Source organism: Henckelia pumila, chromosome 2, assembly GCF_033568475.1.
Source record: "Henckelia pumila isolate YLH828 chromosome 2, ASM3356847v2, whole genome shotgun sequence".
Lineage (NCBI taxonomy): Eukaryota > Viridiplantae > Streptophyta > Magnoliopsida > Lamiales > Gesneriaceae > Henckelia > Henckelia pumila.
In genome coordinates, this window is record NC_133121.1 from 39,103,161 (window position 1) to 39,113,219 (window position 10,059).

The 10,059-nt window shown below is 35.4% G+C and overlaps 1 long non-coding RNA gene across 1 annotated transcript; it reads left to right on the plus strand.

The window, feature by feature from the left end:
- The first annotated feature begins 4,964 nt into the window (after positions 1 to 4,964).
- Positions 4,965 to 6,731, plus strand: LOC140885500 (uncharacterized). Its single transcript, XR_012150968.1, has 3 exons — positions 4,965 to 5,091; positions 5,771 to 5,912; positions 6,184 to 6,731. It is a non-coding gene; the product is annotated as an uncharacterized lncRNA (long non-coding RNA).
- Positions 6,732 to 10,059: the final 3,328 nt, after the last annotated feature.

The window sequence follows — 10,059 nt, forward strand, 5'->3', positions numbered from 1 at the left end:
ATACACTATTCCATAATGTGAAGTGTATTTTAAATATCCAAGCACTCTCATTAATGCTTTCCAATGATTCTCACTTGGATTATTTGTGAATCGACTACAGTATATGCAAGATCAGGACGGGTACAGTTAGTTAGGTACATTAAACTTCTTATTACCCTGGCATATTCCACTTGTGAAACAGGTTATCCTCTATTTTTGGCTAAATGTGTACCCAAATCCATAGGTGTTCTAGCCTGTGGACGATTTGTGGCAATAAATCGTTCAAGAACCTTTTCTACATAATGAGTTTGTGATAAAATAATTTCAGCAGATGTTCTAGAGATTTTAACCCCTAGGATAATATCACACAGTCCCAAATCATTCATGTCAAAAAGTTGTCTCAACATTTTCTTTGTTTTCATAATCAATTCATGGTTGCTTCTCATAATTAACATGTCATCTACATAAAGGCAAACAATAACATATGCATTTGTAGTAACTTTAATATAGACACATTTGTCACATTCATTGATTTTGAAACCATTTGAAAACATTGTAGTGTCAACTTTTGATGCCACTGTTTAGGTGCTTGTTTGAGTCCATAAAACGACTTGACAAGTTTACACACCTTTTGTTCTTTTCTGGGTACTATAAACCCTTCTGGTTGTTTCATATATATTTCTTCTTCCAACTCTCCATTAAAAAAGCGGTTTTGACATCCATTTGGTGAATCTCAAGATCATGTAATACAACAATATCTATAAGAACACGAATGGATGTGATTTTAGAAACCGGAGAGTATGTGTCGAAGAAATCATATCCCTCTTTTTTTCTAACATCTTGAACCACTAAGCGAGCTTTATATTTATCTATAGATCCATCTTCTTTGTATTTTCTTTTGAGGATCCACTTAGATCCCAAAGGTTTACATCCCGGAGGGAGATCAACCAACTCCCAATAATGATTATTCATGATGAAATCTATTTCATTTTGTATTGTTTCCTTCCAAAAAGGAGCCTCTGGATTTGATAAAACTTCTTGAAAAGTTCTTGGTTCATTATCTAACATATATATTATAAAATCAGGAGCAAAAGACTTTTCAACTCTAGCTCGCTTGCTTCGTCTTGGTTCATCATTGTTTTGTGGAGTTTCAGTTGTGTTTTCATAAGTTCGCTTGTTCGAACTTATTTCTTTCCTTTCTTTACAAGAAAAGATATTTTCAAAGAATACATCATTCCTTGACTCCATGATTGTGCCTTCATTTACATCAAGAATTGTTGACTTATGCACTAAGAATCGATATGCAATATTATTGTATGCATATCCAATAAATATACAGTCAACCGTTTTAGGCCCAATTTTTATTTGTTGTGGCTTAGATACTTCTATTTTAGCCAAACACCCCCACACTTTGAGGTATTTATAAGAAGATTTACGATCTTTTCACTTTTCATATGGTGTTTCATCTTTCCATTTGAATGGTATCTTGTTTAGGATGTGAGTTGCTGAGAGAATCGCTTCACCCCACATATTTTGAGGTAAGTCAAAATTTATTAACAATGCATTCATCATTTCTTTTAAAGTTCGATTCTTGCGTTCAACAACGCCATTAGATTGCAGTGAGTATGGGGCTGTCGTTTGATGACTAATGACTGAAGTTGAACAAAATTATTCAGAAGGAGCCAAATATTCTCCACCTCGATCACTTTGAATCATTATTATCTTTGATATTCGTTGATTTTCAATCTCATTCTTATATTTCTTGAAAGCTTCGAATTTTTCATCTTTGATTTTCAATAAATAAACATAAAAAAATCTGGTGCAGTCATCAATGAATGTTATAAAGTACTTGTTGTCACCTCGAGTTTGTATCATTTTTTTAAATCACAAACATCAGTGTGTATTAACTCAAGTGGCGTAGTACTTCTCGTGACAGAATAAAATGGCGCTTTGGTCATTTTCGCTTCAACACAAATCTCACACTTGTTTTGTGGATTTCTTTTAAAAGTAGGTAATACATTTAAATTTGAAATTATTTGGAACGAGTTGAAGTTAACATGCCCTAGTCGTGCATGCCATTTATCATAAATTTCAGTCAAGTAAGCAGAATCAATAATTTTATTCTTCGCCTCAGGGCGGATAACATTCATTACATTAAACTTAAAGAGACCACTATCTTGGTACCCTTTACCAACAAATACATCAGATTTGGTTAATACAAACTTATCAGATTCAAACACCATTCTAAATCTTGCCTTGCTCAAGAGAGAACCAGAAACTAAGTTCTTTTGAATATCTGGCACATGCGGCACATTCTTGAGCGTTGACCTCTTTTCTCGAGGTCATTTTCCACACTACATTTCCTACTCCAACGATTTCTGATGTTGCGGTGTTTCCCATAAACAACTTTCTATCACCAATGATGGCGTAGGTGGAATATAAATCTCTTGCTGCACAAATGTGGCTTGTAGAGCCAATATCGATCCACCATCCGCTTGGATCATCCACAAAGTTGGTCTAAAAAATTATAGCACTTAGATCAATGTCAGAAATATCTAAAGGTACATACCTTTGTTCAACCATGTTTGCTTGCTTTTGCTTTTTCTTTTTATTATTTTTCTCCGGAAGTCGTCAATCTCGTGCCATGTGATTCGGTTTGCCACAGTTGTAGCAACTTCCTTGAAATTTCTTTGCTTTTCCCTTTTGCTTTCCATCACGGGGGCGCTTTCTCTTGTGACATGTACTTGATTCTGCCATATTTTCTTTGGCCTCGGTTTCCATCATTTTTTTATGACTTGGCCTCAGTGTTTCTGTTATCCTCCTCAATGCAAAGTCTCACGATTAGATCTTCAAGTTTTAACTCCTTACGTTAGTGCTTAAGTTAGTTCTTGAAGTCCTTCCACAACGGTGACAACTTCTCAATGATAGATGCGACTTGGAATGGTTCATTGGTTTCCTTCCCTTTGGCCAACAAGTCATGCAAGATAATATGTATTTCTTGCACTTGTCTTATCACTGTTTTTGAGTCTATCATTTTGAAGTCCAGAAATTTTTCAACGAACTTCTTTATGCCTGCATCTTTGGTTTTGTATTTCCTTTTCAAATAATCCCAGAGTTCCTTGGCTGTCTTGACAGAGGAGTATACACTGTAGAGGGTGTCATCAAGGCCATTCAATATATAGTTTCAACACAGGAAATCGTTGTGGTTCCATGCGTCAACCACAGTCCTTATTTGGGTGTCAGAATCGCCTTCAACGACGACTGGGGGATCCTCCTTTAGAAATATGGATAGGTTCAGTGTGGTAAGATAGAACAACATCTTCTGCTGTCAACGTTTAAAGTCGACACCAGAAAACTTTGGTGGCTTTTCTCTATGAGCAGGGGCTGAAGCGAGCGGAGTGAATGAAACGGTAGACATGTTTAGAATCCAAGAAATACAAAAAAAATTTCGTCTTGCGATTTTTATTGGGATGTATTCCGAATTCTGAACCAACAGGAACAATAGCAACTCAACAACTATGAGATTAGTCGAGGCGAGAGATTCTTTCTTTCCGCAAGACAAAATTGCCCGTTATCAGTGCTAAACGTTGGAGACAATCGTCTCAAAGATACAACGACTCACAAACGAGATATAGCAACCCAACAATATCTCTAACTTCAACGAAAAAAATTATGCAGCAACTTTATCTAGTTATAGAAAGAGTGGGAAAACTTGCAGAAGTCAGAAATCTCATGTTATATGTTATCAGATATCAACGTACTATTTTCTGCATATATAATCAGACATATATATAGAATAAAGTCCAAGGAACATGTCTTTTGGTAAGATGCAACCCATGGCGGAAAAAAAGCCCAAAAGGTTATACCTTTTTGGGAAAGGCAGACGGCGCGCTCGAGCGGCAGAATTGCGCGCTCGAGCGACAGGCTTTTTTCCTGGCTGGTTTTTTGAGGCTCGCTCGAGCGGCAGGTCTTTTGCCTCCTACTACTTTTGGAGGCTCGCGCTCGAGCGGCTAAATCTCGCGCTCGAGCGCCAAAGTTTGAAGTTTCTGTCTCACCTATAATTTTGGAAGAGGCTTGGGTGGTGGTGTACACAAATAAAATAATAATAAATATTATTTTAATTAAATTTGATTCAAAAAAAATAGTAGGATCAAAGACCCCACCCCATCCTACCCCACTGCACCGAGCCGACCGGCCGCGCACACACGCTTGTGTGTTTGTTGCATCGACTAGCGTCTTGCCCATTTACAAAACATTCGGTGCTCTAAAGGCTCAATCCCATAATCCAAAATTGGACTAATTATGGAGAGAAACACATTGAAATTCTTTCAATGTGGGATAAGCTCTTTCTCCCCACATGCTCCTTTCTCTTTAATTCATTCACATTTTTCCAACAACAAACACTAGAAACAAAAGACATTTTTCTCCGAGTTCTTCTTCTTTATGATGCTGTCTGGTTTCTCTCCTTTTTCATTTTGGTTCAATGGCACACAGAGACATGAATTATTGGGTTGTGGGAGATTTGGAGGGAAAGGACTTGTCGATTTTAATTTCCCTCCTTTTTAATGAGTTGTGCATGTAAATACAATAAAAATTATGGAGAAAATGACTAGGATATTAAGTGGCCAAAAATTCAAGAGATCCCCAATTTTCAAGACACGTAAATAGGGGTGAGCAAACTATCGGTCAAATCAAGAAAACCAATCGAACCGAAAAAAATCATAAATTCGGTTCGGTTTATTTGGTTGATCGGTTATTTTTTTTAAAAAAATATCGGTTATATCGGTTTAGTCAGTTCTGTTCCGATTTTTTTTGAAAAAATATCGGTTAAACCGATTAAACGATATGTATTTATATATTTTAAAAAAAATACATATTAGACCTTAACTTTGATCTCCAAGTATTTTTATTTCTTTTGGGTTTAGACATTATATACACTACTTGCCCAAATAGAAAAGATAACTACGATTCATTTAAATCATTTTAGTTTTTCACTTTTCCCGATCGATTCGTTGCGCCCTAATTCCCAACATCAGAATTCCTCTTCACTTCACATCATCTACTGAGGGATTCGAAGTAAAAATTAAGTCTGAAGGAACGCACACAACATTGGTAGGTTTTAAACCCTTGACTTTCTCCCCTACGAACCTCTATACCAGTTTCCTTGATTTCTTGAAAAGAGACAACTGAAGAACGATTGTGGTCAGATAGATTTCATAAATCATAAGTGATTTTCCATTCTCTTTGATTTTGTGATTTTCATGTTGAAGAATTCGAGATGATTGTGTCTTTGGCTTATTAAATAATTAAAGAGTTATCTTGAAACTTGTGTGTTAATGTGAGTGTTACACTGGACACTATAATGTATTTGATTTCTTATATTAGCTTAATTTTCAAAATTTATTGTTAAAGAAATGAGTAAATGAAAATGTTCTCGTATGCAAAGATGTTGCCCAGTAGATTGTTTAACTATTATTCAATCTTTAAAGCAGAACTTGCTGCTTCTTGTACGTGAACTTTTATCATATTCTAATTTATATGTTCCTTTATCATTTAATTTATCTTGGCGAAATTGTTGTGACAATTCTAGTCTTTTAAGGACTGCTTCTGGTATTTAGCTATACACTTTGGCATTTGCACTTCAGATAGTTTTTTTTATTAATTCTTTATTCAGCACTACACGAAAATAGGACTGATCTTTTTCTCTCTTTTTTATAGCTTTTTCATGCAGAATATTTGCTGATTCCTTTTATGTTAATTAAGAGAAAATGAAACTGTTCTTATATTGTAGGTATCAAAGGAAGAAATTAAATATATCAAGTATGGACTTTGATGGTAGTTGTTCTGTATCACAACCCTCAACTGGAACAAAAACATGTGAATATTCAAAATCAAAGGCAACCAAGCGAAAATCTGCCCAATCAAAAAGTGAGGTAAGGAATCATTTCACAAAATTTACTAATGAAGATAATGAAAAGAAATCCAGATGATTACTGTGAGAGTGAATTTTTTGCTGACCCATACAAGAGTGGGACTGCAATCTTGAAATCTCATATAAATTCATGTAGAAAACATCCTCATGTTGTTGAAAATGATGTGGTTATATTTTCCTATATTTATTTGAGTTAATTTGTATGATTAAGAGAATTTGAATTGATTAAATTCATTTTATAGTTACTAATCATTGTTTGTGTTTTGATATAGGAAAATAGAAAAATGAAGAAAAAGAATTGAAGAAAAAAAGCAAAGAAAGAAGATGGAAGAAGTAGAGCTGTTCGTTAGAGCTACAAACAAACAGCTCTAACGAAGAGCTCTACCCAAAGAGAGGAGATTGGTGAAGCGCGATAGCGCTATGGAGAAGCGCTTTGTGCGCTATTGAGAAGCGCAATAGCGCATTGGAGCACCCAACTAGAGAAAAGAAGAGCGCCGTTGATCAGCGCTATTGTACTTTGTGAGCTATGGAACAGCGCGTCTTACGTATGCGTACAGAGTTTGCGAGACAGAAAATGTCCCGCTCGATCTACAAATTTTTACCGATCGAGCAGGCACAAGGAGGAAAGAAGAGTAGCGGACCAGAGGACCTCTCGCTCGATCTGTAACTTTTCACCGATCGAGCGAGACGTGATGTTCGGGAAAATTTTATCTGAAAAGGAAATTTTCTTAGGAGGACTCTAGCCTTAATTAGCATATATATTTCGAATTTTAGGGTCTCTTAATCATTTTTTTTCAAAAGGCTAAGCATAGGAAACACTCTTGGCGGCTAGGTTTTCATCTTTTCTCCTTAGAATTAATTTCTTTCTTCTAGGGGTGTTCAAACTTCGGATAAAACCGAAAATACCGGAAATCCAAACCGGAAAAACCAAACACCGAACCGAAAACCGAAATTTGAAATTCGGATATAAATGTTAAAACCGAAATTTATTTGGTTCGGTTTCGGATTATATATCTCAAAACCAAACCGACCGAAAAAACCGAAATTTTATTAAATTAATAATTTTATTTATATAATTGTTTATATTATATATTTTATGAGATGATACCTAATGAATAAAGAATCATTTTAAATAATTTTTAGTTGATTGTTGTTTATTTAAGTCATTTAGACTTTGAATTTAAATATTTTACAAAAAAATCATTTAAAAGATAACATATTATATTTTAAAATATATTTATAATATTAATTAAAATAATTATATCAAAACAGAAATAACCGACCGAAATAACCAAACCGATTTAGTAAAAAACCGAACCGAACCGAATTAAAACGGTTCGGATATCAGATTATATATTTCTAAAACCGAAAATCGGAAAAATCGAAATAAAAAACCGAAAACCGGACCGAACCGACCGATGAACACCCCTACTTTCTTCAATTTTTCTTAGGATTTCATGAATATTTGTGGCTAAGTTTTAATTTTTGGTTGAGGAAGACAAACCCTTGAAGTTTTATTTATCTTGTGAGATTTTTATTTTCATTGTTTGATTTTTATTTGAGTATCAAGAGTTGTTTGTAATTGATTGTTATGCTTGTGTGTTTAATTATTGGCTTGGTCACCTAATAATTTTCTCATGCAATCTACAGCTAAATTAGATATCAAATCCGTAATTGTTTGATCACTCTAATTTATGAAGAAACTATGATTAATAATTTTCGCTTGTGAATTTTTTAATTTTTAGGAACAACGATTGACTAGATTAAATACAACCGCTTGTGTTTGTATTGTTTAGCTTCATCAATTTCACTAGTTTGAATGCTACCTTGGGTTTAAACCTTGCTCACTTGTATTTTGGTTCATTGGTAAGCGTTAATTTAGAATGTTGCGTTTAATTAACTAAAATTAAGGTGAGATAGAAATTAAATTCTAATGATGAATATTCAATAAGAATTAATTATTTTTAGAGAATCGATGATCGTGTGAATAACTTCAAGGGTGTAGTCGGCCGATACCAATGCTTGTTTTTAATTGATTTCTTCGTTATAATTTTAATCTTTTATGCTAGTTAATAAAATTTAGTTTAATATGTTTTTAATTATTAGTAGTTACTTTCAAAATCCAAAAACCCCTTTTTATTTATTTTCAGTAATTTTAAAAACATGATAAATTTTGCTATCCTTGTGGGAATGATCTCTACTGTCGCTACTACATGTTTATTTAGTTAATTAGAGTTGGGTTAATTTGGGCGTGATACGACTAAGCGCTACCATACAAGAAAGAAGGAGGCTCGAAGAAGATATGAAGAAGAAGAAGAGATTCCCTTTGAAGAGCCCAGAGAAGATATGTCCGCAAACGCAAATCTAAGATTGAGACAGCTTGGAACCCCTGATCTGAATCAACAGCCCTTATGCATTACTTTTTCTACTCTAGAAGCTAATGCTACTTTTGAGTTAAAATTTGGGCTAATACACTTGTTGCCTTCTTTTCATGGTTTTGCAGGTGAGGATCCCCACAAACATCTTATGGAGTTCCATGTGGTATGCACAAGCATGAAACCACAGTCCTTTTTCCTTGAAGAATGCTGCAAATGATTGACTATATTATCTACCTCTTGGATCCATCACAACGTGGACATCGATGAAGAGAATTTTCCTAGAGAAGTACTTACCAGCTTTGAGGGCAGCGAACATCAGAAATGAGATCTATGGCATCAAGCAACATATGGGGGAATCACTTCATGAGTATTGGGAGCGGTTCAAGAAGCTTTGTGCTAGCTGTCCACAACATCAGATAAGTGAAAACCTTTTGATTCAATATTGCTATGAAGGTTTGTTGCCTCATAATAGGAGCATGGTGGATGCGGCTAGTGGAGGCGTTTTCGTAGACAAAACACCACAGGATGCAAGGAACTTTATTGAGAACATGACTGCCAATACTCAGAAATTTGGCACCAACAGAAGTGATCCAGCACCCAGAAGGGGCAACGAGGTAAATGTTTCTTTCCTTGAACAACAACTTATTGATCTGACGTCTCTTGTGCGTCAAATGGCTGTAGGAAATGGACAAAATGTGAATGTTTGTGGAATTTGCACTGCAAGGGGACATGAAACTGACATGTATCCCACACTTCAAGAGGAAACGATCGAGCAAGTTAATGCCACAGGAGGATTTTCAGGGCCACCATAGAGAAAATATGATCCTTACTCAAATACATACAATCCTGGTTGGAAGGATCATTCAAACCTCAGATATGGAAATCCTGCAATGAACCAGCCTGCACCTCACGCGCAATTGAACAATCAAGCTTACAGGGCGCCATACCCTCCACAACTGCAGCGCCCTCAAATTCCAACACTTGGTGTTTTTAGAAAATATTGTTAAGGATCTTGCCACTAATACTTTAAATTTTCAACATGAAATGAGAGAAAGTATTCAAAACTTGAACACTCAGGTGGGGCAGTTGGCAACCACAATTAACAGGTTAGAGGTACAAAATTCTAGCAGTTTGCCATCACAGACAGTGGTGAATCCAAAAGAAAATGTAAGTGCAATCACTTTAAGGAGTGAAAAAGAGTTTAAGATTCAAGAAACAGTGGTATTATCATCATCAAAGAAGGACAATGAGGAGAAATCCAAGGTAGAAGAAAATGAGCCTATTCAAGAAGATGCACCAAAAGGTAAGTTCCATCCCCTTTCTGAGTATAAACCCGTACCCCCGTTTCCCCTTGCGTTGAAGGAGTCTAGGAAAGACGAAGGCATCAAGGAGCTTTATGATGTGAGGTAAATATCCCTTTTTTAGATGCTATCAAACAAGTACCTCTCTATGCTAAATTTTTAAAAGAGTTATTTACTGCGAAAAGAAAACAAAAACTAAAGGGATGCCAGAAAATAGAATTGGGAGAATAGGTCTCTGCTGTAATCCAGAGAAAGATACCTGCAAAATGCAAGGATCCAGGTATGTTTTCGATTCCTTGTAAGATGGGAAATTTTCAGCTTGATACGACCATGTTAGATTTAGGAGCATCGATTAATGTCATGCCATATTCTACTTATGCTTCTTTAAAATTAGGGCCCTTAAATGAAACTGCAATTGTAGTTCAGATGGCTGATAGGAATATTATTTATCCTCGGGGTCTGATTGAGG